At 42.5% G+C, this 20,338-nt stretch overlaps 1 long non-coding RNA gene across 1 annotated transcript; it reads left to right on the top strand.

The window, feature by feature from the left end:
* The first annotated feature begins 13,294 nt into the window (after positions 1-13,294).
* Positions 13,295-17,147, top strand: LOC128625860 (uncharacterized). Its single transcript, XR_008389699.1, has 3 exons — positions 13,295-13,359; positions 13,616-13,722; positions 16,934-17,147. It is a non-coding gene; the product is annotated as an uncharacterized LOC128625860 (long non-coding RNA).
* The last annotated feature ends 3,191 nt before the right edge of the window (positions 17,148-20,338 follow it).

The following is a 20,338-nucleotide window of genomic DNA, read 5'->3' as shown; positions in this document are numbered from 1 at the left end:
CAGCCTGGATTCCTGGCATTATTTTGCTCAAGACTTTCTCTTGCCTCTTGTCTGAAAGGATTTCATTTCTGCTTCTAATACGTTTTGCCTAGAGGACCAAAATTTCCAAATGAGCCTTACCGATTCCTTGTGAAAGGGCATTTTTGTGGAATTGACATTTGTGTTTTCATTTAGGTTTACTGCTATGTTAAGCTATTTTGGGGTATGCATTATGCTAGCCCAGCCATGATTCAGGAAGAAAAAGCTTTCTTCACAATGCTGGAAAGGGGAGAGAATGCATAGTTATGTATGTTCAGAAATGTATTTTCTTCTGCCTTTGTCCAGTGGCATCTAATACACTGGGAGGGCAGGGAATGGCCAGATGTTGTTTCTTGTGCGAGTCTCTAAGGCTTGGAGTCTATGCCCTCTATGTTTTCTCTTTAGTAGAAATGCTACTAAGACCACACAGAGGCCACTGACAACTCTACCTGAGGGTGAAATTCAGCCCAGGGCAAGGCAGCTAGTCAATACGTTTTAAGGGGATATTTTGAACCACTCATTCTTAGATCTGAACTCCACTGAGGTTCTTAGTGTTGCAGTGAATTAAGAGTGTGATTGCCTTAGGTTGGGGTCCTTGGAAATAGATCCTGAGATCTGAATACAGGAGGTTTATTGGGGAGCACTCTGAGAAACAGCACCGATTGGGAAGTTGGGGGAGGGGTAAGAATGGGTGGAAGTAGAAGGTGATCTGAAGTGCAGTTGCAATAGAAACCTTAGCTCACCCCATTAGGAGCCTGAATCTGGAGTGGCCCTGCAGAGCGGTTCTAAGCTGAAGGATGATGGCAGGCCCTTGGTATCTTTCTATCAACCAGCCATTGAATCAGACCCCTGTTAGGGGGAGAGTATAACCTTGGACAAGGGGGATCCCTTTGACAGAGGGTAATTATTAGATTGGGATGCAGAAGTCAACCATCGGGAGCCAATGTGTCTAACAGCTGGGGGAATAAGTCCTGAAGGGGAGAGCTGGGTCAGGTACCACAGCATTCTTTACACAGTTAATAATGTAGGGCAACAGTAGACCATGGCTGTATTAGTGACAACTAATACAGAGTTCCATTTTGGTGGAAATCATGCCAGCTATTTCTACTAATAATAACAAAAATGAATGTACTGAGAGCCTACTCAGCACTGTCTACTTTTATGTAATTTAGTTTTCTTTCTTTTTTAAATACTCATAGTACCTCTGTAAAGTAGATATCATATTACCATTTTTCTTAAAAAGGATTTTTCAGGAAGATAAATTGCCCAGTGTCACATGGTTAGTATCTGATTCACATCACATATTGTTTTCTTCAGGTTACACTGTTTTCTCTATCCAGCCATATTGAACTTTCTCTACTTCCAGAATTAATTTTGCCTTTCCTTGCTTCTTTGAATTTGAATGATGCTGATCATTGTACCTGGGATGTCTTGCTTTGACTGTCTGTCCATCAAACATCTATTCATCCTTCAAGGCTCATTCTAAAGATCAATTTCCCTGTGAAGTTTTCTTGGACTCCTTCACAAATAGTTACTTTCTTGGTCTATGACCCCAGAACACTTTGTACATTGCACCCAGTAGGTGATTGATACATGTTCCCTAAATGAAGCCATGGGTTCATATTTTCAGTCATGCTGCATTGCTTTGGGGTTTGCCTGATGCATTTCTTCCAAGAAGCTGTGCGATCTTGGAACCTCTCTGTCTTCCTGCAAGTTCCCAGCAAAGCCTGGAATGTGCACTCAAACATCTCTCTTGGCTGTCCAAGTTGAGCATCACAGCAGCAAATACTGGAAACTCCTACTAGATTTTCCACTTCAAGATGTTTTTGAATTTGTCTGAAACTGATATGGAAACACCCAATTTTTTCACAGATAATTATTTGGTCTACACTAGTAGTGGACTGAGGCTGTTTGTATTTAGAAAGTAAAAAAGGATAGCTTGATTATTATTTTTTTTTACTTTTCACTTTTCTTTTGGGGGAGCGTCTTACACATCGGTAGGATTTCAGTATGGGGGTAAACAATGTAACAGCAATTCTCAGCACTGATTCAGCTGACGAAAAATCTGACGTCTTAAGTGAAGATGCTCATTGCTAAAGGCCTTAGAGGTCCACATACTTGTTCTAAGTTCTAGAGCTGTGCCTCAGATCCTCTCCCATGTGTTATCTTTGTGTCCATCCTTAGATGAGACTAGGCTGGATGCTAAAGCTCTATGATGACTGCAGAATATGTAAATCCTGTTCCCAAATTACCGAATTAAAAAGGAATCTTCTGAATTAAAAGCAGGGATAAATACAAGCTTATAAATACTTTGCAGAATTTAGAACAAGAGTAGAAATAATGGATTTTCTTATCATATAGGACTCCTTGCATAGCCTTGCCTCTTTTCATTGGTAATTTTATCATGGATGAAAGCCAGTTCTGTCATCATGGAGCAAAATTTGACAGACTGGTCAGTATCTGGAAGATTTCTTTCATGAGATCACATAGAGATTTGAGGTAAAGATGTACACTGAAGAGTGGGCTTCCACTCCACCTGGCCTGCTGTTTGGCCTGTGCTTTGCTGGGACTGTCAGGAGAGGTACAGTGCAGCCTGTCTTAGTTACAGCGTGTGTGCCGCCTGTTCGGCTCCTCTCCCGTTCAGCCTGACACAAGTCCTGATGTTCCTCGTGCTCTCTCACATCTGCCTTGCCTGTCTGTTTCACTAAACTGGCTTCTTCTGATGACAAAGCTCCTACGTACGCCTCTTTTACTGCATAGCTGTACTCTTCACTCTGAAAGGACGATTCTGAATGTCTATTGGAACAATTAATGCAGACCTCCTAAGTGACAATTTATAAGTCAGTAATGGCTTAAGCACAGGGAGGGAGAGGTCTTCTATGCTTTATCACAATTGTTTTTAGCTCTGACCTTACACAACAAACAGAACTAAGACACTGTTAATGTTGAACCTCAAAGTTTTCTTCTAGTCATTTCTCTTTCTTTTAGGTCCCTGCACTGTCCCTTAAATATTAATCCAGCTTTGTTATTTAATCAAAGAGCTTTTTGTTCTTTTTTTTACTTTACATGAGCTTTTTGTGAAGCAAAATATCAAAAGCACCAAAAGACTATATAATTCATATCTACAACTTCTTTTTCCTCATCCAAACCCCCATTTGTAATATTTTTGACTCCTTGGAGATTGTCTATCATTACCTTATTCCCCCAGGTCAGTTTTCGCTTTACTAGTCAATAATGCAATAAATCAATATGCTGGAGGTTTGTAGAAGATGTTGACACTGTCTCTCAGAAACATAAATATTACATTATTTTCCCCAAAGTTTTAAATTATAGTTATTAAACACTTTAAAGCATCAAATCCTCAATTCCAAGGTATTGTCAGAGTTTTTCTTTTGGTTTATTTCATTCTAGAATTCAAGTTGTCCTTACTTTCCCATTTGTGTTAGCCATTAACACTACATTACCTGATTCCCAGCACACGTCTGTATTTCGTATCTTTTTATTTCCTGCAAATGTTTGGCGAATACACTCACATTTATTTATTTAAGAAATGCATATTCAGGGATTGCTAGCATGCCTGCTGCCTTGGAATGATGTGCCTTTTAGAGGGTCGTATCTGGGGCTGCCGGTACTCATGAGGATCTGCTCTGCCTTAAAGGTTCTTCCATGCCTCAGGGATTGAAAGCAAAATGTGGTCTAGAAATGACCTCTAAACTTGTGAAAACAAGCATGGGAACAAGGGAGTGCTCAGTAATGGGGGTGTAGGGTGACAGACAGGCACAGGGAGATGGGCTGTCTAACCAAGCCTGACAAGAACCAATGGGCTTTTTCTCAAGAATCTGATATGTAGCTGAAGTTAAAGGAAAAAAAGAGCTTTCCAAGTGAAGAAGAAATGGAAAGTGCAGCAGGCAGAGAAGGCAGCACAAGTATGTTGGTTTCCAATATCATCATGTGGCTGGAATTACAAATCATTCAAAAGTACTAGAGTGAAAAGGAGAAGACAGAAATTTGGGTGGGGAGTGGGTGAAGAGATACAACTGTAGGGGTTGGCAGAAGCCAGTTCACAGAAAGCTTTCTGTGCCAGCTTGGTTTTTATTCTACAAACAACAGGGGAGTGTTGAAAGATTTTTAGTGGAGGAGAAAATAGATTTGAGTTTCGGGTCACTTTCTCGAGTGTGAGGAGAACACATTTGAGGGGATTGAGCTCCAGGACAAGGGAAACCAGTTCGGAAGTGGCTGCAGCTGTCCAAATGAGGTGTGAGAACAGCTGAGACTTCAGGAGAAGCAGTAGAGTTGGAAAGAGGGGGACTGGATGGAAAAGTCTGTAGGAAATACTCTGGTTTGTGGAAGGGAGAGGATCGGTCATCCTGTCCTCTCTCCATGAGTGAGTGTAGTAGCTACAGCCTATGTGGTGGTTCTTAGAGCAAGAAAGGCATCGTCCTTTCCTGAAATGATGCCTAGCACCTCTGTACACTGCCAATACATTAGGCAGCTGATTCTGCAGGAGTAATGCTCACAAGGCACCAAATTTCCTGCAGCAGATCCAATGCCTTACTCAGAAGTTTTCTTTCTTTGCCTCTTAAATATCTGAAGCTTAATCCCAGTGAGGAGAGCTGTCATTTTCTTCCCAGACAGGAAGCTGAACTGTCATTTTGAGTACCCTGGGGCTTTCTGAACTCACAAACCTTTCATTATAAGTACTTGTCTAACTTACAGGGGAGTTATACAGAGTTCTCCCCATCCACTATGCTTGAAATGTAGCTCACATGTCTATAATTCTGCCCAGGGTACATGGGCTCCTCAAAGTAAGCTGCCTTGGCAGAGGACAAAGGAATTGCTCTTTGATTTTGGGAGAAGGGTCTCTATAAGGGTGTGTGTATTGTCTATGTCCAAGACTGCTGGTAGATATGTATTATATCTCCAATCTATAGAAACCTGGATAGTTGCCAGAAGCAGAAAAAAGCCAAAGATTAAAACTTAATTAATTTATTATTTAAAACATTTATTAAGAATCAACTCAATGGTCTGGTACTATATTAGGTACTGCCCAGTTTCCACTGGGATTAGACAGTTGGTGGATCAAGGCTGGCAGACAGGTCACATGAGGCTAGAAGGTACACATGGATAACTACACAGGACCACCTTAGGCAGGGATAGCAGATGAAGGGATGTATACCACAGTCCTGGGGCAGGAACCAGAGGTCCGGAGTTGGTGGGTCCATGTGGAGGTATGAACTCCAAGAGGGAAGAACATAGATGGAGAGGAGGAGAGAGAGCTAACAGATGGGACCAGGCAGGGATGGCTCCAAGTGACAGCAGGTTAAGAATGAGAGCAGAGGGCCCAGAGACATTGCTGCAAGCACAGGTGGGAGTGCAAGGTTCCCTGTGTGGGATGCTAGGAGTTATATGTGGGTGCTTCTTACTGGCTTAAAAAACACAGAACTCTGGCAGAGGAGATTTCAGAAGTACAGGAGAAAAGCTCTTACCAAATGACTGCCTGCTTGCAGCAGAGAAGACTAAAACAAATGGCAAAGAAGCAGTGACCAAGGGAGGACAGCATCTGATTGAATGTACTACTGTGTGATGGAAGAGCCTAGAGGGATGATTTGATGTGGTCCAAATTTGTAGGAGTTTGGTGAGTAAAGTAGAGGTTAAGTTGGACAATTGTCCTGCTCAAAAACCTTTATTATTTTTAAAGCCTTCTAACTTATTTATTTTAAAAACTCATTACACCTTCCCAGCTCCACATTATCCACATTCCTGTAGCAACTTTCACCTGTGACATTATGCTTCAGATTCCTGCTAAGGAGCCCCCTCCTTCATGAATGCCCACCTGGATGCCACTTAGTCGGCATCAGTTGTCCTCTGAGAGCTTGTATCCACCTTCTTCTGGCTGGTAAGTTACTTGAGTGATTGTCTCTGCTACGTCATGGGGGTCCATAAAATATGTATTATTTACTATTAATCTCCCTGCCCATCCAGTCATACAAACAAACAGTGGAGAACACTTCAGTTTGGTATTTACAGATCTCCATTAATTATCCCCTCACTCTTCTCCTTCCTATTCATACAATTAACAAATGTCATCTTTCATTACTCCGGAATCTGCCCTGCTCTGAGTCTGCTCCAGGTTAGCCTGCCCATCTCCCACCTCCCATCTCCAGGTTACGTTTTATCACTTCCAAACTCCCCCTGCTCAACTTCTCATCTGTATTTCCTTTGTTCTTTCCTCCTTCTTACTCCTGCCAGGGCCTTCTTCATTTTTATTTCTTTTCTTTTCCTTCTGGAACTATCTTCAGGATCTTGCCTTCATGATTCTTGACCACATATTCATCATGTATGCAATACTATTTTCCTTTCTCATCAATACATTTATTTGTAACTATTCCCATACCACTCATTCATGAAAACATTCATTTACCCATTTTTCATATCATATAGTTGTGCACAACTATTTTATTATGCTCCAGAAACTGTGTTTCACACTGAGACACAACAGTACCATGACACCTTCCCTGCTGTCCAGATGTTCACAGTCTGGCCCATTTGTGTTATCACTCTACAGTACTGGGTTGTAAAAAATATTCCATATCGATATTCACGTTTACTTCACAGTTTACAATGCACTTTTAAATTTTATTTTTTGTGTAGTTTGATCTTATCACAAATTTTAAATGTAATTGCTAATTTATTTGTAAATACAGTCAACTTTTATGGAGTTCAACGGTGGTGGGGATGAGCATTGGGGTTCGTCGTGGTCCAGATGTATGATTATCCTTGAATGAGTTGTATCTCAACAATGACATTGCCACATACACTTGCCTCTTGTTCCAACCTCTATAATTCAATACAGTTTAATTCAATCCCATTAAACGAAGTCACTGATCACTGGCAATGCTATGCACACTCAGGGTTCCGGGAAGAAACATGCTCAGGTCCTGATGCCCAGGAAACTCAAGTATTCTTTTTCTTCCCTCCTACTATGACATTTTTTGGTCCTATTTCTCTATGATTCCTAAGGGATATAGGGATGACATCAATTATCTCTTCTTTTTATAAAGGAAAATTGGTTGACATGTTTTTCTCTTTTGTCAACAGAATCCTTTCAGTCTTAAGCACATCCTGTCTGTGGCCCCCGCTGTATTTGATCACCCTGGAGCTGTCCCAGCTCCCCACAGGGAACCAGGAGAGGACCACAAAAGCCATTGTATTTGTTTCAACTCAGCTGAGTTCTTAGAGCTCACCTTCCAGTTTGACACACATTATAACAAACTGAAAAGCCAAAAAAGCAAATCTTTGAACAGATTTCTCAGAAGAACAACACACGCTAGCTGATTTGCTCTACCTCTCGAGGTCTCTGCATGATGGAAACAAGTGACTAATTGATGAAACATTAACATTATTTCTTTCAAAATCTTCGGACAGACCCTTTCACAGCCCCCATCATTCTTCTGAATAGGGCACTACCTCAGGGGGCAGTTCACATTGAGGTGTTTGCACCACTGAAAAACCTTTGCTTGGATATCAACACAGCAGCAGCAGGTGCAGGGGTGTGCCCGGGTTTATGAAAATGGATTTGTGGATGCCACACCAGAAAGAATGCAGATTCGGTAGCTCTCTTAGCTTATAAGAGTAAGGAAAACTTTACATTCTGTGCTAGAAATAAGAGCAAGGGGAAAAAACAGCTTAAGGAAATAAAATCATGAAGAAACAAGTTGTTTCCATCTAATGTCTCAGAAAATTCACATATTTTACATATATGCTGGCAACAATACAGATATTTTTTTACCCTCCAGATATTTCAACTATAATGATGTGTTTCAAGATCTTTCCCAGCCATGAAATGACAGACTGGGAGAGCGAGGGGCCCGGAGCAAGGCACGGGACTATGGAGAGTCTAGGAAGTTTTTATTAAATGACTCATAAATACCAGGGAGAAAATTATAGTAGTTATTATAATAGCTATTATATAGCTTATTTTAATTAAAGTGAAACTTTTATTTTTTCCTGATGTGGGACTGTGTTCTGAATCCATCACTGCGGGGTTTGGATAAATTGAAACACTTAAGAACTAAGCCCTGATAGGAACACATGTGCTTTGGGATGTTACAAATGGGGCCACTGATGGGTTGTATTAATTTTCCTGCGGAACCGTGGAAGTGCTGTGACCTCGGTGAGTTTTTCGACTTCTCTCAGCATTATTTTTTGCATCTGCATAATGGCAAGGGATGCTGCACATATCCTGTGGGCAATGCCTAACCAGGAAAAGTCAGAGGAGGGGGCTTTGGGAGGAACGATGTGAGAGTTTGTCCCCCTCCACCCCCCTTTTTCCACTCTGGCCGGTCTTCTGTCTTCACAAGCTCTCTTGAGCTGATCCTGGGGCTCTTGTACCCCTTTCACAACCCTTAAGCACAATAGGGCCTGTTTGGGTAGAAATGGCCTATGAGGGATATGGACATTAGAGGCCCTTGAATGAACACACTGAGCACATGCATCTATTTACTATTCACGTTCTGTGGTAAGCAGAATAACACCAAAGCCCTCCCTCTGTGTCCACATTCTAATTCCTGAAGCCTGTGAATATTTTTACCTTATTTAGCAAAAGGGACTTTGCAGATATAATAGGCTGAAGCTCTTGATATGAGAGATCATCCTGGATTCTCTGGGTGGGTCTAGTCTAATGACAAGGGTCCTTGTAAGTGACAGAGGGAGGTAGGAGAGTGGGTGTCAGTGTTGGAGTTGAATAATGGTATGTGGTTAGCTTTACATGAACGAAGGAGTTGCAAGCCATGGAATGCAGGCGCCTATAGAAAACGGGGAGGGCAAGGAGCGGGTTCTCTCCCAGAGCTCCCAGAAGGAACCAGTGCTGCCAACACATTGATTTTAACCCTGTGAAACCTTCTGACCTCCCAAACTACAAGGTAATAACAAATTTAGGTGATTTGAGCCACTTACTTTATAGTACTTTGTTACAGTACCATTGGAAACTAATGCACATTCCAAGCCAATCATTCTATCATTTGATAATAGACATTGGAGTGAAAAATGAAAAACAACTTCATCAGCCTTCTTCTTTAGAGGTAGTCTACCAACTGTGGGAAGGAATATAGCTGGTGAGAGGGGACTGAACTTTGTAGCCTCACTCAAGTCGCTAGGGCATGGCTATAACTGGGTTTCACTTTATTCATCATGATGCTATATATCCACTCCTAGTCATCACTTTACACCTTCCAGAATAATCTTCTGAAACCAGAAATCTAATCACATCGTTTTTCTGCTTTAAACTTTCAATACTTTTCGTGTACGTTGCCTGCAAGAGAAGGGGTGAATCCCTAGCCTGATCTACTAAGACCCTCTGTGATCTGTTCCTGACTAAGCCACTGCAATAACACAAACACATCTTCTCCGCCACACCCCTGAGGCCCTAAGCTCCATCCATAGCAAGTACTTACAGGTCTTTGCATGCTGTGACTTCTCATGGTTCCTTGTTTTCATTTGAATGTCCTTGTAGATTAGCCAATATTTGACAAGCACTTGTTATTGTACTCTTTACATTTAAATGCTTCATTAAACTCCAAGTAGTAAGTGCTAGTATGATCCCCATTTTACAGATGAGAAAACTGAAGTACAAAGCATTTAAGTAACTTGACAAAGGCTACATGCCTAAAAAGTGGAAGACCAGAGATACTGATCTGGGGACGGGAGTGCAGTGCAGAGAAGAGGGAAACGAGGAGGGGGGACAGCTCACGTAAGGGCATGTCAGTGATTGGTTACGTCCTTGGAGTTTGATCCTGCTAGACCATTTCAAGCGGCAGACACATGTTCTTGGAGTTGTCCACCTGAGGATTGATAAGTATGGCATGTATCCACTGCTTTCCATTCCCCACGGGATGAGGCTCACCTGCTAGGGGTGTTAAGCACCCTCCATATCTGGTGGCATAGGGGTTGTGCCAGCGACCTGGACTACACCAGTGTCTATACACTGACACTGGGAAACCTTTAGAACTCGAGAATCCAGGGCAGAAAGCTCAAGGTCCCTGTCACACACAAGATGTAACACACTGCCATGGAAGCCCTCACCAAACTCTCCCACAGCTCAAATGAGAATCAGAGATAAGGCAGGAAAACAAGAAGTACAGTATGGTGGGCTTCTGATACTGTGCTGTAGGTTTCCTGGTAAGGTTATTACTTCGGGGGTTTCAGGTATGTGGAATAAAGCTCCACTGCAAATGTGCACAAACCCCAAAAGCTAAACTAGGCTCTTGTGATCGCTATCAACAAGATAGCAATCTAGGTTGTGTGCATCTCAGACTCCACATGCCTTTTATAAATAGTTTTAGAGACTATTGTATAATAATGGTTACAGTACATTACTTTTAATGCTTTGACCAGGGTTATTTTTATTGTTATTATTACAATTTATAGCATTCATTTACTCCATTCGTTCGGTCAGATGTCCAACATATATACTAATTACAATTTTTTGATGCACATTTTCCTGAGAAAAATAAATTAACAAAGGACAAAATGCACAGTTATCTACTGGAAAGAATCCAAATATTCTGCGACTGGCACCTACCACATTAGAAGTTCTGCTTAATGCCATCCACAAGACCCAATTTTATTAAAAACACCCATTGTAGAAAAGGGTGGGTTGGAGGAGACCAGAAACGAATGACATTTTGAATGTGGTTGATCTAATATCATTGGGTAGGTTTACCTTTCATTCATTCTCTGAGTGTAGAAAGAGGTGCATTCAGATGAAGCAAAGGAAAATGCCTTCTCATGACAGCTAACTATGAACCAGGTTAGAGTCAGAGGCAGCAAATTTGAGCAGAATTCTCACAGGCCTAGACAATAGTAGGACGGCTGATGAGAACTGCAGGTGACAAAGGAGAGTGACCTGGTGAGCAGGCTTCTGAAGAAGAGGTGCTCGCTCCGCTGCCCAGTCCGGCTTTGCTGCCTGAGCAAATTCCCGCCGGAGGCTGTGGGTATGAAAGGCCACGTGGACAACCGGGTGCTCTTGTTTCCATGAAGGAAAACATGAAGAATTATTTAGCGGTCTGACTCTACAGGAATTCTGTGGTGCCCCAGTCTCTTAAAAAAAGATTATTTTCAGAGTCTATTTGTTTCACTGCTGGAGATCAGGGGAGCAAGATATAAGAACTGTTTGTCAACTCTCAGGCAGAGAAATCACTAATTCATTTATTTCTGGGGTCAGGGAACCTGGTCTCCTTTCATCAAAAGGAAATTACTTCACAGAGAATGTGCTGTCATTATAAGCAGGATAGAAATTAAACAGCACCGAATTTGCAAGCCGCTCATTTGCTTCTGTTCTTTAATTGATTTTTGAACTGGAGCTCACTTGCTAACTTTCTGCCTAGAAGTTTAGAACTAGCTTCCTGTGTATGATCACAGGAATAATCAAGTTACATTTTGTTTGTGATGAAAACACACACACACACACACACACACACACACACACCTCTATTCACAAATCACCTTTGCCTTGAAGATTGAACCTAAACTCAAGCCAGCAAAATGTGTGTCTAATATACACTATGTGCTAGATACTGTGATGGATGTTAAGGTAAAAGAAAGATGTGGTTCATGCCCTGGAGGGTGAACTGTCTCTTCTGTAAGAAAATAACTCAGAATAAGAAATCAATTCATTCACTTAAGGATTCACTCAACAAATACGTGCGAAAGGCCTGTTAAGGGTTGAGCTGTGTTCTTCCCACGTTCACATGCTGAAGCTCTGACTTCTAATGTGACGGCATTTGGAGATAGAGTCTTTAGGGTGGTAATTCAAGCTAAATGAGGTCATAAGTGTGGGACCCTAATTCAATAGAACTGCTTCCCTTAGAAAGAGACAGCAGAGCTTTCTCTCTCCTTCTCCACAGCCCATAGGAGAGTCTGTGTGAAGACACAATGAAAAGCAAAAAAGGTAAGTCTTACTAGAAACCAACTTACTATCATAACCTCCAGAACTATGAGAAATAAATTTCTGTCGTTTAAGTCAACCAGCCTGTGGTGTTTTGTTATGGCCAATGAACAGACCAACACAGGACCCATTACGTGCGGGGCGCTGGGCTTGGTGCTGAGGGGGCAGCACGAACACAACGTGGGTGGTTCCTGTTCTCAAAGGATTTCTTTCTAGTGGAGGAAGGTTAAGCGTAATGAATTTTTTCAGAGCAGAAAATAGAGTTATCTGTGGAGAATTTGTGGAAGGAATATGGTTTATTTTAGAAGTCAAGAAAATTCTACAGATTTATTTTTTAATTTTCAAGTATAAATGCAAAGTTAATGAAGGCTGGGATTAGGGAAGGTCAGTCAAGGTAGCGGCAATAGTCCATGAGAGAGCCTGATGGCAGGAGAGGCCACGGGGCTATTTTGATACCCTGGGACGTGGCCAGCGTGACAGAACTTAGCTGGCAATGGAGAGAGGTAAGCACAGACTCCTGAGGCCAAGTTTAGAAATGTGATTCTTAGAGCTCGGGAGGGATTCTAAACAAGAGAAAGGCATGAAATCGGAGTGTATGAGGGAACTCTAGGGGTAGGTAAGTACATCAGGAACAAGAAGGCTCTCAGACCCTAATGGTTGTGACAGCCTAAAGCATTGTTTCCTGAGGCTGGACAGAGTGTGCGTAAAGATGATTTTGGGGAGAAATAGTCATTTTTGTATGCCTAGAAGGATCTATTCCTTCGGCATGATTTGCAACTGTACTTTCTGCAGCCTGCTAGGAATAAAGTGTCTAAATTATTTCAAAGAAAGGTACTTCAGGTGTTTGTGGTTTTAAGGCCGTCAGATGCCACACTGACCCTACCAAAACGAACCATTCAAAATGCAACGTGTTGAGAGACATGTATAACTGAATCATTCACTTGGAAATGTCTTTCTTTACTCTTGGCTATAGAAATGGTTGGAACTGATAAATGGTGTGCTAGAGAATTTAGTTTGTTGGGGTATATCCATCTAGTAGGTGTCAGCAATCACACTCCCCTGACAGGGTTCGGGCCCACACCTCGGAGCAAGCTTCTCCTGCAGCTGAAAGTGTTGATGGGAAGACAATCAGTTATGGGGAAGCCTGGGTGTTACAGCCAAGTAGTCACACACTCAGCATGAATGTCATTCTGCGCTCCAGAAGGGAGCTTAAGGAGATTATAAAAGGTTTGGGTTTGAAACTGTGGCTATAAAAAGGGGTGAGTGTGGGAAGAACAGGGGAGAAAAACACAACAGGCTGCCAGACACTTGGTAGAGTTTAGACAATTAGTTCCTCATTCCCCCATGCAGCTAAGCCAACCCAAGCTAAGCACTCAAAACATTCTTCTTAATGCCCTGTGAGTTTCACAAGAGTGACTTTCTGGAACCAAATCAAATGTTTCTATAATTTCCTTGACTTAGTTTTCTTTTGCTTGTGGACCATATTCCCGTAGTTGCTACTTTGCCTTGCTTCATCCACCACATAGCACATCAGAGACTATTTTATACAATTCCTGTTAGATCTGCAAACCGTAAACCTGCAGAGTCATAGCATTTCCCCTGGTGGTTGATATTATGTTTGCTGATTTCTTTTTCTCTCTCTGGAATGTCCAGTTGGGCTTGAACTGAAGTCTCCTCTCGGATCTGAAGCATGGAGTCTTGTGTACCTGCATTCCACCAGCAAGCTCTCCTTGGTGACCAGTGGAGACTCCACCAGGAGAGTAAGTGCAGGGTATGTTCCAGAGGGCTCAGGAGAGTGAAGGCAGGAGACAAGTTTGCCCTTTGACTGCAGAGAACAGTAAATTATCTTGGCTCACTTTAGCCCCATCTGCAATATTTGGCACTCTAAAATAGAAAATGGCTAGAAAACCTGGTATCTGGGAAACTGAATATTCTCTAAATGCAAAAACTGAGGAGATTGCTAAATAAAGACAGATATGGTAGATGAATTGTTTCAAGGTGGATTTGTCATTCATCAGTGTAATATTTAGACAACCTCTCTGTCTCTCATTCCTTTCTCTCACTGACCTACTTTTAATTATGCCATGTGAAAAATGTACTTGGTCTTTGCAGCCATAAATTAAGTTGCTTCTTGTAACTGTTTCTAAATTTCAGGGGTAAAAGACTTGGGCTGGTCTTTGATCATGTAATACAGAAATGTCAAAACACCACAAGAAAAATAGACGAGGTGAAAGCCTGTCAAACAAAGGTTCAATTTTAGAGGGTTTCATTTTTCATGAATTCATAGCTTCTTCAGTTACAAATTGATTAGGTATTTAAAACTATATTAAGATTAACATGAAACTCTCCTAACCCTTCTATTGGGTTGCAAGGTTTCCTTTTAGCTTTCCACACTATGTGTAGAGAGGTACCGCTGAGCCTATTCACGTCGCTTGTTCTCAATTCCTCAGGCTGGAACTCCAGAACTCTGGGTCATTGGTACTTTGATTCTGGAAAGATCATTGTTTTACTTGTGCAAGATGAATGAAAGTGTTTTGCTCTTTCCTTAATGATAAGCTACATTTTCTTTGCTCCTTATGCTTTCAGGAGAGTCCCTCATCCCGCCACCCATTCCAACATTCCTTAATGCCTTTGTTTCAAATATGCATGGAACGTTTTCTTGGAAGCAAGGTTCACAGATAGTCAAACTGGTGTATGATGAAAGTGTATTAAAGCTGGGTTTAAAAAACCCACCAAAAATAGAAATGATAACTAATTAGCTTTCTTTCCCAAGCTAAAAAGCTAGCGGGGTGATCTTAGTCATAAGTGCTTCATATTTACATCCTGTTACATGCAAAGCACTGAAGTTGTAGATTTACATAATTATCTTTTTTTGTCCTCACAATAATTCTAGAAGCTGGGAGATAGGCACTGTTCATGCATATTTTACAGTTGAGGAAACTGAGCATCAGAGATGGTAAAAAAAATCTTGCTCACGGGAGTCTTAGGAAGATCGCAGCTGGGATTCATATCCATGCTGGCTTCCTATGCTCCTCTCGCCCTGCCCCCTGCCACCTAAGAAACGGCAAGGGACTGTCCTTGAGTCTGTGAGGGCTGGCAGTTGGGCCGAGGGAGGTGGGAGAGGAAGAATTATGTCTGAGACCAAGAGAAGCAGGTATTTGAATTTATACAGACTTTGGGGTAAGGTCGATGTTAGAAGAACCATCTAACCTCTTTCCCTGAGGTGTTGTTTTTTGTTTTGTTTTGTTTTTTTGAATCTGTAAAATGGGGATAATGATAGTATCCACTCATAGGGCTGTTTTTAGAATTGAATTATCCATGTAAACTATTTAACACCTGGCACAGAGAAAAATGTGTAAGCAACTCTTATTTTCTTTCTCTGCCTCCCTCTCTTCCTTCCTTCTTTTCAACATCAATCATTTATTGAGTATTTAATAAGTGCTTATCATGCACTAGTCTAGATATGAAGTTAGCAGATATAAACACAAGAGACACCTGAAAACCAAAAGATCTTAAAGCCTTAAGCTTGTCAGTAAATTGTGTAGTGATGGGATACACAATGTGTAAAAATGTGAGAAAAGTGGTCGTTGAGTAGAGTTGTCTCGGATGGAGAAGGAGATGAGAAGGCCGCTTGGAGTGGGAGGAAGAGCATGTGAAAAAGTATGTGGCAGTGGCCCGAGGCGGTGAGGAGTGTGAAGGGTGTAGTGAGCGGACATGGAAGGTAAGGCAGGCAATAGAAAAACAGGCAGTGAAGGGCCTCAGTACCTTATGTGGAGATGGTTTCACTTACATAGCAAGAGGTGTGTCCTCAGTATGTCACTGTGCAATGCCATTTACTAGTAATGACTCATTTAATCCTCATAACAACCCTATGAGGTAAATATTGTCATGACTCCACTTTACAGATAGAGAAACTGAGGTGCAGAAACTCAGGTCACCCAGCTGGTGACTGGCACAGCTGGGCTTTGAACCCAGGCAGTTTGGCTGTGGAGGCCTTGATTAACCACTTTGCTCAGGATGCTGCTTTGCAAATGTGGATCAGACCCTGAGACAGTAGGAATCTAGTCATGGATGTCAGACAGATCGGGGATGTGATTTTTTTGACCTTCAGAAAGATCGTTGTGGTGGCGTGGTAAGGTCATCTGGATGGGGGCGGGGGGACTGCAGGCAGACAGATTCATGATGAGGGTTTAATAACCTAGGAGAAAACTCATAAGGGCCATGGCAGGTGGCAAATTGGAGGGTCAGTCTGAAGGCAGACAGTGGGGTGGGGAGGAAGGAGAGGAGGGAAGAGAAGGTGAAGGTCACTCCGGTTTCCAACTCAGGTATCTGAGTAGATGGTTGAACCATTAAAGCTCAAGAATCAGCCATGTGGAAAAAGAGGGATTAGTTAAGAAAAAGCAAAATCTTCTAAATCCAGGAAATATAAAATGCACCATTAGCCATATATAATTATATGGTTTCTCAGTATGCTTGTTTGAACTCCTACCCAAACACCCACAGAGGGGATAGGATCGAATGAAAGAGAACGTATATTTAATCTAAAACAAAAAACAAAGGTCAGCAGAAACAGATAAGCTTGTTTGGAAATATGTCTCTCTTACCATGAAAATGGAACTATTTGTAGCATTTCAGTGTAGCAAGGAGGGGAAGGTGGCAAAAAAGATGGGCAGAGGGTGGGAGGGCTGGCAAGGTTGAAGCCAGGCTGAAAGACCATGCTTGCGGGACGGCCCTCCTTGCCCACAGTTGCCACTCTGTTAGGACTGGCAAGGAGAAGAAAAAGCGTCCAAAGAAGCTGTAGCAGGCAGTGAGATAGGCATGAGCAGAGCAGGAAGGATGGGTCAGATGCAAAGGGCTAGTAGGGCGGAGAGCCCCTAGTGCCTAGCAACGGGCAAAACTAGGAGCCCCTGATGACCAGTCCCTTAAGCATTAACCCCTGGAGATGACCTCTAGGCCTCAACTCTATTTCAGCTCCAGGCCCAGAGAAACAGGAAAACCAGGTGGAGTGAACACCATAGCATCAGACATATGATATCAGGACAAGGTGCAATGACTAATGACACCATGCCGTGGCAATGACCAATCAGTGGAGACCACGATCCGGTAGAGACCACGATCTGGAGGAGACACATCTGGACAGCTGATGAATATCCTCTCAGTAGTCTGCTGACAAAAGCCCTCAGGCTGCAGGATGCAGGATGCAGGATGCAGGACCCAGTGCTCTGCCCCTATGGAGCACACTACTCTCTACCCACCTCTTTCCCCAGGGCTCTCTCCCCCTCGCCCCCCTCCCCCTCCCCCTGTCTCCCCTCCCCTTCTCTCCCCCTCCCCCTTTCTCCCCCTTTTCCCCTCCCCTCTCCTCCTCACTCTCTCTTCTAAGTTTCAACAGACTTTATTTTGCTTCTGTAACTTGTTTCCTGAGCCCGTATCTTCTACGGCTCACTTCTTCTGCCTCTGCGACTTTCTAAATAAACTTGTTCTTAAAATTTGAGTCTTGGCTCCAAATTCTTCTCTTAGCCAGAACTTAAGAACTGAGGTTGCTGAACCAAGTTAACGCCTGCTGCTGTTTTTCTACCTCTAACAAAAACCACTAAAAAAGCCGCTTTTGTTGGTTGTCGTAGTTCCAGTGCCCCTCCTTCCTGAATCTCATTCTTACCCTTCACTCTCCAATTGTGCAAACGTATTTTCTCCAATTATACAAGTCGTATTGGGGTCGATCCCCTAACTGTTACATTAGAGTGTGGTAAAACCTTATGGGGATGCTTCTGAAACTTGGGGTGGGGAGGAGTCGGGACTATCAGAGGCTGGCACAGTAACTGAAGGGGGGTTCTTGTCATAGTACTAGCATTCCAAAGCTCACTGCTTTCTGCTTTCTCATTCAGCATGTTTATGAAGCTGTCTCAGACAATCGTTAAAAAGCCTTGAAGCTTTGCAGACCATTTGGACTACAGATTGGAATATTGTTGCAAAGAAACAGATTTAGTGCATCTAAATGCAAAACGAATCAACTCAGAATGAGAATTTCATATGGGTAAGCCCATTACAACTTTGACTTCTTTCATCTCTTGTATGTGGGATGTCATTAATGTTACCAGCTGCATGGTTTTCTCTGAATACCAACAGCAGAGGAAAAACCCACCCTCAACGCCATTGGCTCTCCTGTTTTCCACTGAAACAGCTCTTGGACTGCCAAGGCAAATGTGAAACAGGCTACCACAATAGCAGCAATTTCCCCAATGCCCTGTTAATTTTCAGTAAATCAAAATAAAATGTGTTATTATTTATTAAGAATAGGCACTACATACGGTTTCCAGATGATAAGTATTTCAGTAAAGTACCACACTGAGAACAATTTGAGTTGGCTTGCAGGCTGTAACCTTAGAGTAATGGGTATAGCCCAGGGTCAGAATTGTCACTTTTATTGGGTTAATTCAATGTGCATGGTTTATAGACTGTGATATAAGACCAGTGAAAAGTTTTCCGACCCCCAGTATCAGATGCATTATACGTATAATTTTATGTAAAAGAATAGTGTCTCGTATGTCATTATTTATTCATAACGACATTCACGGAGCAACTGCATGGCACAGAATGATAGTGTAGTCTGGGGCATAGAATATGGAGCACAGATCCCAAACACTGGGTCTCAGGCAACTCCTTTAATTATGTTCACTTTAAAGAAACATTGTAGAAGAACATAATGTCACAGTTGCGGAACAGAATGCCATTACTTCACAAATAGAATACGAAACTAGGAAGGCTCCCAGACCTGGGAGATGTTTCCAGCCCCTCTGAAGGCAGTTTCATATGTTAGGAATCCTTTTTTTTTTTTTTATAACACTGGCCCCTGGTAACCACCTGGGTTAAGGGGAGCCTTGATCTAACCTCTGGTTTGAAGAACCTTCCTCTCTCTGAAGAGAGGAGGGCCACATATGGCCAGGGACTCTGGGGGCTACAGGGCACTTTCTGGATCTGGCCTGCGCCAGATGTCCTGGGAGGGCTGCCTGCCTCGGCCTCCGCCTCAGCCGCATTTCCCCTTCTCTGCGCTTCCAGGTCCTCACAGCTGGGTCACTGATTTCTTGACCTAATGCTGCCCCAGCTGGGAGGCCTTCGCCTCAGATCTGTTCTCCCTGCTGGCCTTGCTGCTAGACGTTTTCCTAGGCCAGACGGGGCCTGGCGCCCTGGGAAGAGCCTGCACTGTGTCATCACCTTCCGTCCTGAGGTCACGCCCTCCTTGTTCTGCGGGCTGCATGTCTAAATTAGAATTCCAGTTTGGTTCTGGCTATGTGCCTTAAAGAAAAGGAACTTACTGTGCTTTTTAAAAATTACACATGAAATACATATTCTTTCAGGAAAATCAGAACATTCCCCCCAAGTGACACAAACTCCCACGGCCTAGTGAAAATACCACTAATGTTTTGAGGATTATTCTTCAAGAATTTTTTTTGCAGCATATTGATACAAAAACTTACTTTTCTTACAAAATGAAATTATATATATACACACATATATATAATATGTATACTATATAGGTTTTACAACCTAAATATGTGTTTTTTTCTTTTCTTGCATGAAAGTAGTTCAATATAAAAATATACTCTTCAATGTTCTTGTGAATGTTTCTTACTATTCGAATTTCCTTTATGTTTTTAAAATCCAAAATTCAAAAAGTATATATTGTGACAAATTATTGCCTTTATTTCCTCATCTATTTTTTCCAGTTCCTCTGCCTAAAGCCTTATCAGAGGCCTTTGTGACCCCAACATAATGACTGACTCACAAAGTGAGTAGAAGAATCATCCCTGGCACTTTTTGAAGTTTATTTTTCAAGTTCTAACCTCAGTTATTTTCATTCACTGATTCTGAGGCGGGGTTCTGTGTTTTTAAGAATACCTGAAGTGATTTTTCCTTAGCATTCTTCTTGTACCACGCTGTCAGCAACAATGCCCAGGAGCAGCCGGACTCCCTGAAGCCTCTTGGCTGCTACACCTGGTGGTATTCTGTCCGCAGGACGCCTCCTCCTCACACAGCAGCCTGGAGAGCTCCTAACTCACTCACAAAGTTTTCAATTCCCCATCACCAGTGAGCTTTTCTTGGGCTGAGCAGGCAGTTAAAACTGCCTTCCTTTGTGCATATTTGACACCTCTGAGCACCTCTGGTTCTACACCTGCCATCTCCTCCACTAGACTGGGAGCTTCCCGAGGGTCACAGCCACATCATTCCTGTGTATGTGCCCAGGATGGGCGATTGGCCCGGCATCTACACTAAGCAGTAGCTCCATAGTTGCCTGTTGCATCAAAGGAAGAAAAAAAGGAAGGAAGGAAGGAAGGAAGGAAGGAAGGAAGGAAGGAAGGAAGGAAGGGAGGGAGGGAGGGA

This window comes from Artibeus jamaicensis, unplaced genomic scaffold, assembly GCF_021234435.1.
Source record: "Artibeus jamaicensis isolate MK-2021 breed Jamaican fruit bat unplaced genomic scaffold, CSHL_Jam_final scaffold_1019, whole genome shotgun sequence".
Lineage (NCBI taxonomy): Eukaryota > Metazoa > Chordata > Mammalia > Chiroptera > Phyllostomidae > Artibeus > Artibeus jamaicensis.
Note: the sequence above shows the minus strand (reverse complement) of the source record. Positions and strands in the feature narration are given on the sequence as shown.